We start from the raw sequence: 13,536 nt of genomic DNA on the forward strand, positions 1-13,536 counted from the left end.
GTTATGCAGGGTTTAAGGTACATTAAGATCGGGCGTTACTGGTAACGTTACAAATAAAGTGCTATGATGACCATAAAAGTTACTTAATGACAGACCGTTTGCGTGCAGAGTGACTTTAGGTCTCCTGGGAGTCGAGTGGTTGCCTTCACGGTCGAGTGTCTTCGAGTCGGTCGAGTGGAACCCTTCCAGGTCGACTGAAAGGCAGTTTCTTCTAGAGATGTTCTTGGGGAGGGTATCTTGGATAGGTCCATGACCCTACCCTAGGTACATGGCTTCATCAGTCATCGTGGAGCCCAGGGCGGCGTCATCGTCAGAGCCTTTGGCCGCCGAAGACCGACTTTAGTCAGGATAAGTGCACTAGATGTTCCCCTTCAAAATGGCCAATTGTTGGCGCCCTTCCCGCTCATTATTTGGGAAGAGGCCCAGGGCCTCCTTCTATAAATAGGACTATCCACCACAAAGTAGGGGGGGATCGAGAGACCATATCGACCAGAGAGAGAGAGAGAGAGAGAAGCGACTGAACTCACCCTAGCAGTTCATTGCACCAACTCAAGAACAGCCCCTCGCGAGGCTGTTCTCCCTTTGTATTTTTCATCATTAGCCCCTGAGGCAATCCAGCACACCACACACTAGAGTAGGCTATTACACCACAATGGTGGCCTGAACCAGTATAAATCTCGTGTCCCTTGTGTGTTCATCATTCTTGCTTAGATCCTTGCGAGACTTCCAAACGTGAGCCGGTAGGGGAAAGATCTTCGTGCGCACCCCAGTGTTCGAACCTCAAGGGTCTGCCGGAACCCGAAATCCGACACTAGCCATAGACATGAGTTGTCATTTGATTAACAGGATCACATCATTAGGAGAATGATGTGGTTGACTTGACCCATTCCCTTAGCTTAGCACTTGATTGTTTAGTATGTTGCTATTGCTTTCTTCATGACTTATACATGTTCCTATGACTATGAGATTATGCAACTCCCATTTACCGGAGGAACACTTTGTGTGCTACCGAACGTCACAACGTAACTGGGTGATTATAAAGCAGCTCTACAGGTGTCTCCAAAGGTACATGTTGAGTTGGCGTATTTCGAGATTAGGATTTGTCACTCTGATTGTCGGAGAGGTATCTCTGGGCCCTCTCGGTAATGCACACCACTATAAGCCTTGTAAGCATTGTGACTAATGAGTTAGTTGCAGGATGATGCATTACGGGACGAGTAAAGAAACTTGCCGGTAACGAGATTGAACTAGGTATTGAGATACCGACGATCGAATCTCGGACAAGTAACATACCAATGACAAAGGGAACAATGTATGTTGTTATGCGGTTTGACCGATAAAGATCTTCGTAGAATATGTAGGAGCCAATATGAGCATCCAGGTTCCGCTATTGGTTATTGACCGGAAATGTGTCTCGGTCATATCTACATAGTTCTCGAACCCGTAGGGTCCGCACGCTTAAAGTTCGGTGACGATCATATTATGAGTTTTTGTGTTTTGATGTACCGAAGGTAGTTCAGAGTCTCGGATATGATCATGGACAAGACGAGGAGTCTCGAAATGGTCGAGACATAAAGATCGATATATTGGATGACTATGTTCGGAAACCGGAATAGTTTCGGATGGTTTCGGGCATATACCGGAGTACCGGGGGGTTACCAGAACCCCCCGGGGGGTTAATGGGCCTCATGGGATCTAAGTGGAGAAGAGGAGGGGCGGCTAGGGCAGGTCGCGCGCCCCCTCCCCCTCTAGTCTGAATAGGACAAGGAGGGGGGGCAGCGCCCCCCTTTCCTTCCTCTCCTCTCTCCCTTCCTTCCTGTAGGACCTTGAAGTATGTCTAGAGGGGGGGGGGTGATTAGACTACTTGACCAATTAAAAACTTAACCTTTTCCCAATTTTAGAGTTTGGTAGATTTTAGCTATCTTAGGACAAGTCAAGCAATCATCACACAATTCAAGCAAGCATGCAAAGAGTATAGAGGCAACGGAAATTAAAGCATGAACCTTGCAAGAAAGTAAAGGGAAGGGTTTGGAGGATTCAAACGCAATTGGAGACACGGATGTTTTTGGCGTGGTTCCGATAGGTGGTGCTATCGTACATCCATGTTGATGGAGACTTCAACCCACGAAGGGTAACGGTTGCGCGAGTCCACGGAGGGATCCACCCACGAAGGGTCCACGAAGAAGCAACCTTGTCTATCCCACCATGGCCGTCACCCACGAAGGACTTGCCTCACTAGCGGTAGATCTTCACGAAGTAGGCGATCTCCTTGCCCTTACAAACTCCTTGGTTCAACTCCACAATCTTGTTGGAGGCTCCCAAGTGACACCTAGCCAATCTAGGAGACACCACTCTCCAAGAAGTAACAAATGGTGCGTTGATGATGAACTCCTTGCTCTTGTGCTTCAAATGATAGTCTCCCCAACACTCAACTCTCTCTCATAGGATTTGGATCTGGTGGAAAGAAGATTTGAGTGGAAAGCAACTTGGGAGGGCTAGAGATCAAGATTCATATGGTAGGAATGGAATATCTTGGCCTCAACACATGAGTAGGTGGTTCTCTCTCAGAAATGGTAAGTTGGAAGTGTAGGTTTGTTCTGATGGCTCTCTCCACGAATGAAGAGGAGGTGGAGGGGTATATATAGCCTCCACACAAAATCTAACCGTTACACACAATTTACCAAACTCGGTGGGACCGATTCATCAGACTCGGTTGGACCGATTTAGTAAACCTAGTGACCGTTAGGATTTTCGGTGGGACTGACATGCAACTCGGTAAGACCGATTTGGTTAGGGTTAGGGCATAACGTAATCTTGGTAAGACCGATTACACAAACTTGGTGAAACCGATTTTGGTAATAAGCTTTCCAGAGAGTTGGTCAGGTAAACTCGGTGGGACCGATTTGCTCTTTTCGGTGAGACCGAAATGTTACAAAAGGGAAACAGAGAGTTTACATTGCAATCTCGGTGGGACCGATCGCTCACTTCGGTTAGACCGAAACGTTACGAAGGGAAATAGAGAGATTACAATCCCATCTCGGTGAGACCGAGATCCCTATCGGTAGGAAAGATTTGCCTAGGGTTTGTGGCAGTGGCTATGACATTAGAACTCGATGGCGCCGGATTGAAAGAATCGGTGTGACCGATTTTGGCTTTAGGTTTAGGTCATTTGTGGATGTGAGAAAGTAGCTGAGGGTTTTTGGAGCATATCACCAAGCACATGTAGCAAGAGGCTCATTAAGCAACACCTCATCCCTCCTTGATAGTATTGGCTTTTCCTATAGACTCAATGTGATCTTGTATCACTAAAATGTAAAATGAAGAGTCTTGAGCTTTTGAGCTTGAGCCAATCCTTTGTCATTAGTATTTTGAGGGATCCACTTTCATCATCCATGCCATGCCATTCATTGAGCTTTCCTGAAATAATAGTCTTGGAATAGCATTAGCTCAATGAGCTATATGTTGTTATGAATTACCAAAACCACCTAGGGATAGTTGCACTTTCAATCTCCCCCTTTTTGGTAATAATGATAATAAGATTGAACAACATCATTGCTTTGAGAAGTATGTGATAAGCAAGAGCTCCCCCTAAATTTGTGCATAGTTTAAGATTTGCTTTGGACTGCAAATGCACAAGGAATTAATCTCATGGGTTACTCTTGCATGTCACATACATCTTGGTGGAGCGGTCAAAATGATAAAGATTGAATACATGCACTCATCACCAAGCAAAGTGAATGATCACATATGGATAGGTAAGATAATATCATCAAACATGCATAAGTGTAGCTTATGATCAAACACATGATCATCAATGTCTCACTAAAACAACATAGTATCTCAAGCAATCAAAAGCGAACAAGTTTAACCACCAAAGCAAAGCAAGAGAGAACAAAAGCAACACACTCTCTCTCGAAGCCTATGATCTATACATTTTTCTCCCCCTTTGGCAACAAGTTACCAAAAAGTTCATAGAAAATGCATAGTGCTAGATCGACTCTCAGGCTTGATCTTCAGGTGGTGGTGTCCGGATAACTCCAAGAACGAAGGCTTCAGTCGAAGTGGATGGAGCTGGAGGAGTTGGTGCTGGAGCTGGTTGCACTGGAGCTGTAGCTGGTGCGGATGATGTGGCTCTGGTGTCTGTCACAGGCACTGCAGTTGACCTCTGAGCTCTAGGCACTCTGGCAAATACATTAGTGGTAGTTTTGCCCTGCCTCTCCTGCATGTCATCCTGTAGCTGCTCCACAACTGACTGAATCTCAGTTACTTTGACATCTAGATCATGGAATTTTTGTTCCATGATTCTTTCCAAGCTCTCCTGATTCTGAGTGAGGGTGGCCAATCCCTTCTCAATCCTCAGTGTTGATGCTATCAAGTAACCAAGCTGCTCCTGCTTGTTCTTCAAAAAGTACTCAGATGCCTCCTCTTGAGTTGGCATCTTGGCAGCCTTCTCTTTCCTTGCCTTCTCCTTCTTCTCTTGAGCTTGTACTGATGATGGTTCATTCTCATTCATGACAACCTGATTGTCCTTAAAGTCTGGATAGAGAGGAAAATGTTCCTTATCCAATAGGTATTTGCATGTGCCCATCTTTGAGTTAATGAACTCCTGAATCTGAGGGGCATATCCACAACTTCTCTTTTGGTCTGCTGCAGTCCTCTTAATGGTCTCTACCATAAGGCTCATGACTTTGAATTTCTGTGGCACATCAAAGAAATGCAACATGTTGATTGCATGCCCTCTGATCATGTTGTGGTCACCAGACTTAGGCAACAGAGTGTGCCTTAGGATCCAGTTGATTGTTGGCAGCCCTGACAGAAGAAAGTGGACTGACCCAAACTTATGTGTCTCAATAGCATTGTCTGGGGGTCTCCTTGTACATGTGTGCCATGGAATTGTGGTCCATCTTCTTCTTGGCATAGACATCAAAGTCATCTTGACTCTACTTTGGGGCATTTATCAGTTTTGCCCATTCCTCAATGGTTGACTGGTACCTTGTACCTTCAGACATCCAAACTATACTCCCATCTGGATAGAAGTGTGCTATGGAGTAGAATTGCATAATGAGTTCATCATTCCAGTTGGTGAGCTTTTTCCCAACAAAATCTGCAAGTCCACAAGCAACAAAACTGTCTTGCACTCCAGGATAGTGTTCTTCATTGTCTTTCATGTAGGTCCAGTCGACCCACCTCATATCACACACTATGGGCTTCTTGTCCAACAAGATTGTCTCATAGAAGTCCTATTGTTCCTTTGTATGAACCTGTAATCAACAGCAGTTCTTCTCCTTGTGGCATATGGATCTGTCCTCCTCCATAGCCTCAACCCTGAGTCTCTTCTGATCTTCATGTCCTCAGCCACTGGATGGGCATCATTATGGTCTGGTATCTTGGGCTTGAGCTTCCTCGGAACTTGTCCTTCTTCATCTTCCTCATCAGCAACTTCAGGCACTGGGGCCTTGTTCTTCTCAGCAGCTGGAATACTCCTGGTATTCCTCTTTGGTGCAAGCTTGGGCTTGGGGGCATCTTTGGGTGCTTCCTTGGGCTTTGATGTTGCAGCCCCTGATCTAATAGCATCACCCATAAGCTTTTGTGCCTTGGGTGCTGGTGCAGCAACCTCTTCTTCCTCTTCAGAGTCTCTCCACATTAAGGGTTTTCCAAGAACCTGGGCAGTAGTGGTTCTGGCTCTTTTCTTCTTCTTATCCTGAGCAGCAGCTTCATCTTCTGATTCAATGGTAAACTTCATAGTTTCTCCAGTGGGAACTTTCTTGGGTTTGGAAGTTGTGACTCTCTTTGCAGGTGCCTCTTTGGGTTCAGTCTTTTCAGGCACTTGAGTAGATCCTCTGACCTTCAGCATATGTGTCCTCTTGGCAGGAACCTTCCTATTGAGTCCTGTTTAGTGTTCTGTGCTGAGGCATACTCCTTTTTGAGCACTACCTTCTTGGAGGTAGCCTCATCCTCTTCTGCTCTATAATCCTCATCCTCAGAATCTGAGGTTCTATTCTTCCTTGTCCTGGTGGCAGCTTTAGGCAGATTGCTTGGGGTGCTCCTGCTGCCTTCATCTGAAGTGCTAGAGGGACTAGTGCCCTCACTCATGTGATTGTGCTCTTCTGACCTGTTTCTGACTATCACTTTGGTCTGACATGCTGCAAATCACTAACTGCTGACCCTGTGAAGAGTTATAGATGAGATAGAGTGGATGAACATCACAAAATGCAGAGATTTTGCAAAAGAATGATTCAAAAATTCAGTTTTAGTTTTCCACAGAAAGCATTTAGGATCAACCGATTTTCAAACTCGGTGATACCGAAGCAGTTTTGGAACCTAAACTGATGCACTCGGTTGGACCGAGTCACAGTTTGGTGGCACCGAGACTGCTAGGGTTTCGCAAAATCCTAAAATCGGTCTCACCGATTAGCAATTCTCGGTCAGACCGAGAGTTACTAGTGCAATCGCGTTAGCCAAATTGGTGGGACCGAGTTTTTCAACTCGGTGGGTCCGAGATGGTTTCAGCGGAAATCTAACCCTAAATTTTCGAATCTCATCTAATCTAAGGATTGCATTGACTGGATAGGAGTGTTTCAATCGTGGCAACAATCATTAAGAACACAATGTGCTAGGAATCGGACGAGGATAGCACTGTGATCGAGTCCATACCCTAGCTTGGCGATGAACTCGCTACGGCGGCAACGGCGGGGGTGAAATCCATTGACGGCGGCGGAGACCAGCGACAGGAGGCGGCTGGCGACGAGGAGATGATCCGGAGACCCTGGAGGCAGAGCGAGCTATTGCACAGGCGAAGAGGTTCGGAGAAATTTCCAAATTTCTGCCCGTGACTATATATAGCCCGACCCTGTCGGTGTGACCGAGTGGAACAACTCGCTGGCACCGAGATGCATAACTGTGTACAGTTACAGCAACTTGGTGTGACCGAAAAGTTCAAATCGGTTGCACCAAGATTGAAAACCTAGATTGACTTAGTGATCTCGGTAGGACCGAAATGGAGGAATCGGTCAAACCGAGAATCACAAAGAAGTTTTGGAAGTTAAGTCTATGACGAATCGTGGACTCCGAGTGCTCCTCACACAGAGTGGTTCGAATCTACCTTGATCAAATTTTGTGATGTAGCATGAATAGAGTTTGAGACGAGAAAAGCATAGATAGCTAGAGAAGGTTCTTAGGCATTCTTGTCCATCCACTTGGCAAAAAGAAAAGGAAGCCAATCACTCAAAACAACAAGTGGATGTCCTTGAATGAGTAAAATATGCACCAACATGCTCACACAATAAGATGGCAAATGAAATATGTGGCAAAACATGCACAACCCATTCTAGCATCTATCAAACAATTGGCGATGACTAGGTCATCTATATATGAGTATATTGACTTAGGAGTCAAATGAAAACATTTGATGATATGTCATACTCATCGTTTAAGCTCAAGTGGGGTTACCACTTTTACATAATGCATTGATGTGTTCACACCATTAGAGTTGCTTTGACTCAATTCTTAGAGTTAAGCTCCCCCTAGATGTGAGATCCCCTTTTAGAGGGATGAACTAACCTTGGGTTTTGTCGATGATGACTTCATGTAGGTGTTGAAGATGTGGATGCTCAATGTTGATGTAGATCATTTGGAGCGATCCTTTGGAGTGAGTTGCACTTTCAACTTACCTACATGGGTTAGTCCCACAAGGAACAAACAAGAATATCCATAGACATAGAGTGATGCACACACAAGATGATGTCCATGAAATCATTAGGTTACCTTGTCCCTTGCCTTACCAACATGAGGGTTTGTGACTCCTTGAACTAGTGCAAGATGTGAAAGTTGATTGCACTTGTTCTTGCCATAATGATATGAGTGAAGAATGTTGGCGGAGTCACCCTCAAGAACTCTCTAGTTCTTATTCTTTGGGATCCACATCATCTTGATGGGAATCCTTGGAGTTGTAGTTGTACTTGATGAAGTAGAACTTGACGTAGTCTTGGGAACCCACTTGACCGAGACCTTAGGTGCTTCTTCAAATGCATCAATCTCTTCTTGAAGCTTGTCCTTGCCTTTGTTCTTGTGGTCTTGTGGTGGAAGATCATCTTGTGCTTGTGTTCCTTTGAAGGAAGTAGGATCATACTTCTCTTGTTGAGGAACAAACTTCATCTTGGGGTATTGATCTTCTTCCCACTCAACTCCATTGGCATTGAACTTTCGTTCAAAACCAACACCTTGATTCTTCCGGTGCCTTCCTTGCTTGCGTACAATTTCCTCGAATTGCTTACTCCCAGCAAGGCTCTTGTAAACACCTTTCTCTATAATTCCCTTCAATAAGCTATTTTCTTGCTCAAGTGTAACGTGGCTAAGAGAATCATTAGTGGAATCAAGAGATCTACTAGAAGCAACAATATTGGATTTGACATTATTATTGTTACTACTAGAGGAAGGATCTTTCTTGTACTTGTTACTAGACTTGACTTGAGGCATGTAAGTAGATAAGAGTAAACGCTTGGCAATGTAAGAAGAACTTTTCTTATGGAGATCATCATTGATTGCCTTTAAGAACTCATGCTCTTGCTCAAGATTGAGCTTTTCAAAGCGTAACTTCTCATGAGCCCTTAAAAGTTCTCGATGATCTTCGAAGATAGTTTCATGAGCTAACTTAAGATTGTTTAGTTCTTTAGTTAGAAGCTCAATCTTCTCCTTATCATTGTCATTCGTCACTAGAGTTGTCAACAAGCAAATCATCATCCACAAGTAAGTCATCTTCATCACTATCGAAATCAACATACTCAGGATGTGTTACCTTTGGACCTTTGGCCATGAAGCATCTTCCAATTCCTTCATTTGGTGAATCAAATATGTCATAGGAGTTGGTTGACACAAGTGCTAGACCGGCAACACCTTCATCTTGATTATATACGGAGTCGGAGTGATAGCTTCTCTCGGAGTGATTGTCGGAGTCGGAGCCGGATACCCATTCGCCAACATGAGCTTGATGTCTTCGTTTTGTGTAGCTCCTTGATGACTTGTCCTTCCTTTCCGAATCCTTGCTTCTCCGTGAGGGTCTTCGTTCATAACGATCATCTCTACTCCTTCTCTCTCTCGGTGGTGATTCTTCTCTTTTGCTTCTTGTTTTTGGAGAATCTTCTCTTCTTTTGTAGGGTGTCGTACACTCATTGGAATAGTGTCCGGGTCTCCCACAATTGTAGCAATTTCGCTCTCGACTAGAAGATCTTTTGTCATTGTAAGACCTTGACTTGGAGCTTCTTTCTTTGCTTCTACTCTTGTAGAATTTGTTGAAGTTCTTCACCATTAAGTTCAATTCTTCATTGAAGGTTTATTTCTCACTTGATGATGTGGGGGCTTCACTTGAGGCTTTGTAAGCACCACTTGACCTATTGTGAAGTTCGTCCTTATCCTTGAGTGACATCTCATGAGCAACAATTCTTCCAATGACTTCCGTTGGCTTGAGATCTTTGTAGTTTGGCATCATTTGGATCAATGTGCACACGGTATCATACTTTCCATCCAATGCTCTTAGGATCTTCTTGATGATGAATCTGTCGGTCATCTCTTCACTCCCTAAGCCGGCAATCTCATTTGTGATAAGAGCAAGCCTAGAGTACATTTCAGTGACACCTTCACCATCCTTCATTTTGAACTTGTCAAGCTGACTTTGGAGCACATCCAACTTGGATTCCTTGATGGAGTCAGTCCCTTCATGCATATCAATCAAAGTATCCCAAATTTCCTTTGCATTCTCAAGACGGCTGATTTTGTTGAATTCTTCGGGGCACAATCCGTTGAAGATGATATCACAAGCTTGAGCGTTGTATTGCAGCATCTTCAATTCTTCCGCATTAGCTTCACGGTTAGGCTCTCTCCCATCAAAGAATTCACCTTGCAAGCCAATAAAAATAATTGCCTAAACGGCGGGGTTATGTCCGAGAATATGCATTTTCACCTTATGCTTCCAACTAGCAAAATTAGTACCATCAAAGTAAGGACCTCTACGGTGATAATTTCCCTCACTAGATGCCATACTCTCCTAGGTTGTGAAACCAAGGCTATGACCACCAAAAGCTATGGAAATCAAAGCAAATGGAGACCAAAGCTCTGATACCACTTGTAGGACCTTGAAGTATGTCTAGAGGGGGGGTGATTAGACTACTTGACCAATTAAAAACTTAACCTTTTCCCAATTTTAGAGTTTGGCAGATTTTAGCTATCTTAGGACAAGTCAAGCAATCATCACACAATTCAAGCAAGCAGGCAAAGAGTATATAGGCAGCGGAAATTAAAGCATGCAACTTGCAAGAAAGTAAAGGGAAGGGTTTGGAGGATTCAAATGCAATTGGAGACAAGGATGTTTTTGGCGTGGTTCCGATAGGTGGTGCTATCGTACATCCACGTTGATGGAGACTTCAACCCACGAAGGGTAACGGTTGCGCGAGTCCACGGAGGGCTCCACCCACGAAGGGTCCACGAAGAAGCAACCTTGTCTATCCCACCATCGCCGTCGCCCACGAAGGACTTGCCTCACTAGCGGTAGATCTTCACGAAGTAGGGGATCTCCTTGCCCTTACAAACTCCTTGGTTCAACTCCACAATCTTGTCGGAGGCTCCCAAGTGACACCTAGCCAATCTAGGAGACACCACTCTCCAAGAAGTAACAAATGGTGCGTTGATGATGAACTCCTTGCTCTTGTGCTTCAAATGATAGTCTCCCCAACACTCAACTCTCTCTCATAGGATTTGGATCTGGTGGAAAGAAGATTTGAGTGGAAAGCAACTTGGGAAGGCTAGAGATCAAGATTCATATGGTAGGAATGGAATATCTTGGCCTCAACACATGAGTTGGTGGTTCTCTCTCAGAAATGGTAAGTTGGAAGTGTAGGTTTGTTCTGATGGCTCTCTCCACGAATGAAGAGGAGGTGGAGGGGTATATATAGCCTCCACACAAAATCTAACCGTTACACACAATTTACCAAACTCGGTGGGACCGATTCATCAGACTCGGTCGGACCGATTTAGTAAACCTAGTGACCGTTAGGATTTTCGGTGGGACTGACATGCAACTCGGTAAGACCAATTTGGTTAGGTTAGGGCATAACGTAATCTCGGTAAGACCGATTACACAAACTCAGTGAAACCGATTTTGGTAATAAGCTTTCCAGAGAGTTGGTCAGGTAAACTCGGTGGGACCGATTTGCTCTTTTCGGTGAGACCAAAATGTTACAAAAGGGAAACAGAGAGTTTACATTGCAATCTCGGTGGGACCGATCGCTCACTTCGGTTAGACCGAAACATTACGAAGGGAAACAGAGAGATTACAATCCCATCTCGGTGAGACCGAGATCCCTATCGGTAGGACCGATTTGCCTAGGGTTTGTGGCAGTGGCTATGACATTAGAACTCGGTGGCTCCGGATAGAAAGAATCGGTGTGACCGATTTTGGCTTTAGGTTTAGGTCATTTGTGGATGTGATAAAGTAGCTGAGGGTTTTTGGAGCATATCACCAAGCACATGAAGCAAGAGGATCATTAAGCAACACCTCATCCCTCCTTGATAGTATTGGCTTTTCCTATAGACTCAATGTGATCTTGGATCACTAAAATGTAAAATGAAGAGTCTTGAGCTTTTGAGCTTGAGCCAATCCTTTGTCATTAGTATTTTGAGGGATCCACTTTCAACATCCATGCCATGCCATTCATTGAGCTTTCCTGAAATGATAGTCTTGGAATAGCATTAGCTCAATGAGCTATATGTTGTTATGAATTACCAAAACCACCTAGGGACAGTTGCACTTTCACTTCCCCCTTCTACTCCAACTAGGAAAAGGAGGGAGTCCTACTCCCGGTGGGAGTAGGACTCCTCCCTGGCGCACCTCCTCCTGGCCGGCCGCCCCCTCCCCCTTGATCCTTTATATACAGGAGCAGGGGGCACCTCTAGACACAACAATTGATCTCTTGATCTCTTAGCTGTGTGCGGTGCCCCCCTCCACCATATTCCACCTCGGTAATATCATAGTGGTGCTTAGGCGAAGCCCTGCGTCGGTAGCATCATCGACACCATCATCATGCTGTCGTGCTGAGAAACTCTCTCGCAAAGCTCTGCTGGATCGGAGTTCGAGGGACGTCATCTAGCTGAACGTGTGCTGAACTCGGAGGTGCCGTACGTTCGGTACTTGATCGGTTGGATTGTGAAGACGTATGACTACATCAACCGCGTTGTGCTAACGCTTCCGCTTTTGGTCTATGAGGGTACATGGACATTGTCGGTGTCAAAACCGGCGGATCTCGGGTAGGGGGTCCCGAACTATGCGTCTAGGCGGATGGTAACAGGAGACAAGGGACATGATGTTTTTACCCAGGTTCGGGCCCTCTCGATGGAGGTAAAACCCTACTCCTGCTTGATTGATATTGATGATATGGGTAGTACAAGAGTGGATCTACCACGAGATCAAGGAGGCTAAACCCTAGAAGCTAGCCTATGGTATGATTGTTGTAATGGTTGTGTGCTACGGACTAAAACCCTCCAGTTTATATAGACACCGGAGAGGGCTAGGGTTACACAGAGTTGGTTACAATGGTAGGAGATCTACATATCCGTATCGCCAAGCTTGCCTTCCACGCCAAGGAAAGTCCCATCCAGACACGGGACGAAGTCTTCAATCTTGTATCTTCATAGTCTTGGAGTCCGGCCGATGATAATATTCCGGCTATCCTGACACCCCCTAGTCCAGGACTCCCTCAGTAGCCCCCGAACCAGGCTTCAATGACGACGAGTCCAGCGCATATATTGTCTTCGGCGTTGCAAGGCAGGTTCTCCTTCAAATTCCATGTACCTGCCGAACAGTGTCCGGATCCCTTACAAATGTTGCGCTCCTTGGCTTCCACGCCCAATAATGGCCTTCTTCCACGCGTCGCACGTATGCGAAAAGCCAGGGTATCTATTATGTTTTACCCTCTAGCTGCGCAAATAATCTGCCTATAAGAGAGGCAGGAATCCAGATCCAAATCACACCATCTTCCTTCCGCGAGTACTCATCGGAGCGCTTCTGACCAAAAATCCATTCCATCATGGACCGTCGATGCGGCTCCCCCTCTCGTGCTCCCAGCCCTCCGCCAGGAGATTGGAGGAGATGTTCTGTTCCGCACAACGAGCTGGTGACGCTCCAAGCGGAGGGATATCGTCCTTCGGCCTTTATGGTCCCGGTTCGAGCCGGGCTGGCCACCTACAAAGGTGGGAAGCAAGCGGAGGCCACCCCTAGTCCCTCTAAAGGGGAGCGTGTATGCTTCGTCCCCTATCTAATAAGTGGGCTTGGATTTCCTGTACATCCGTTCCTCCGCGGGCTTATGGAGTTCTACGGACTCCAGCTCCATCACCTCACGCCCGCCTCTATTCTGCATATCATGGGTTTCGTAGCTCTTTGCGAGCTATTCCTGGGCATCGAGCCCCATTTTGCGCTATGGAAGAGGCTATTCTGCCTTGTACCCCGCTCTCACGAGGGGCCAATATATCAAGTGGGCGGTGCCGAAATAT

This window comes from Triticum aestivum, chromosome 6B, assembly GCF_018294505.1.
Source record: "Triticum aestivum cultivar Chinese Spring chromosome 6B, IWGSC CS RefSeq v2.1, whole genome shotgun sequence".
In the NCBI taxonomy this organism is placed as follows: Eukaryota; Viridiplantae; Streptophyta; class Magnoliopsida; order Poales; family Poaceae; genus Triticum; species Triticum aestivum.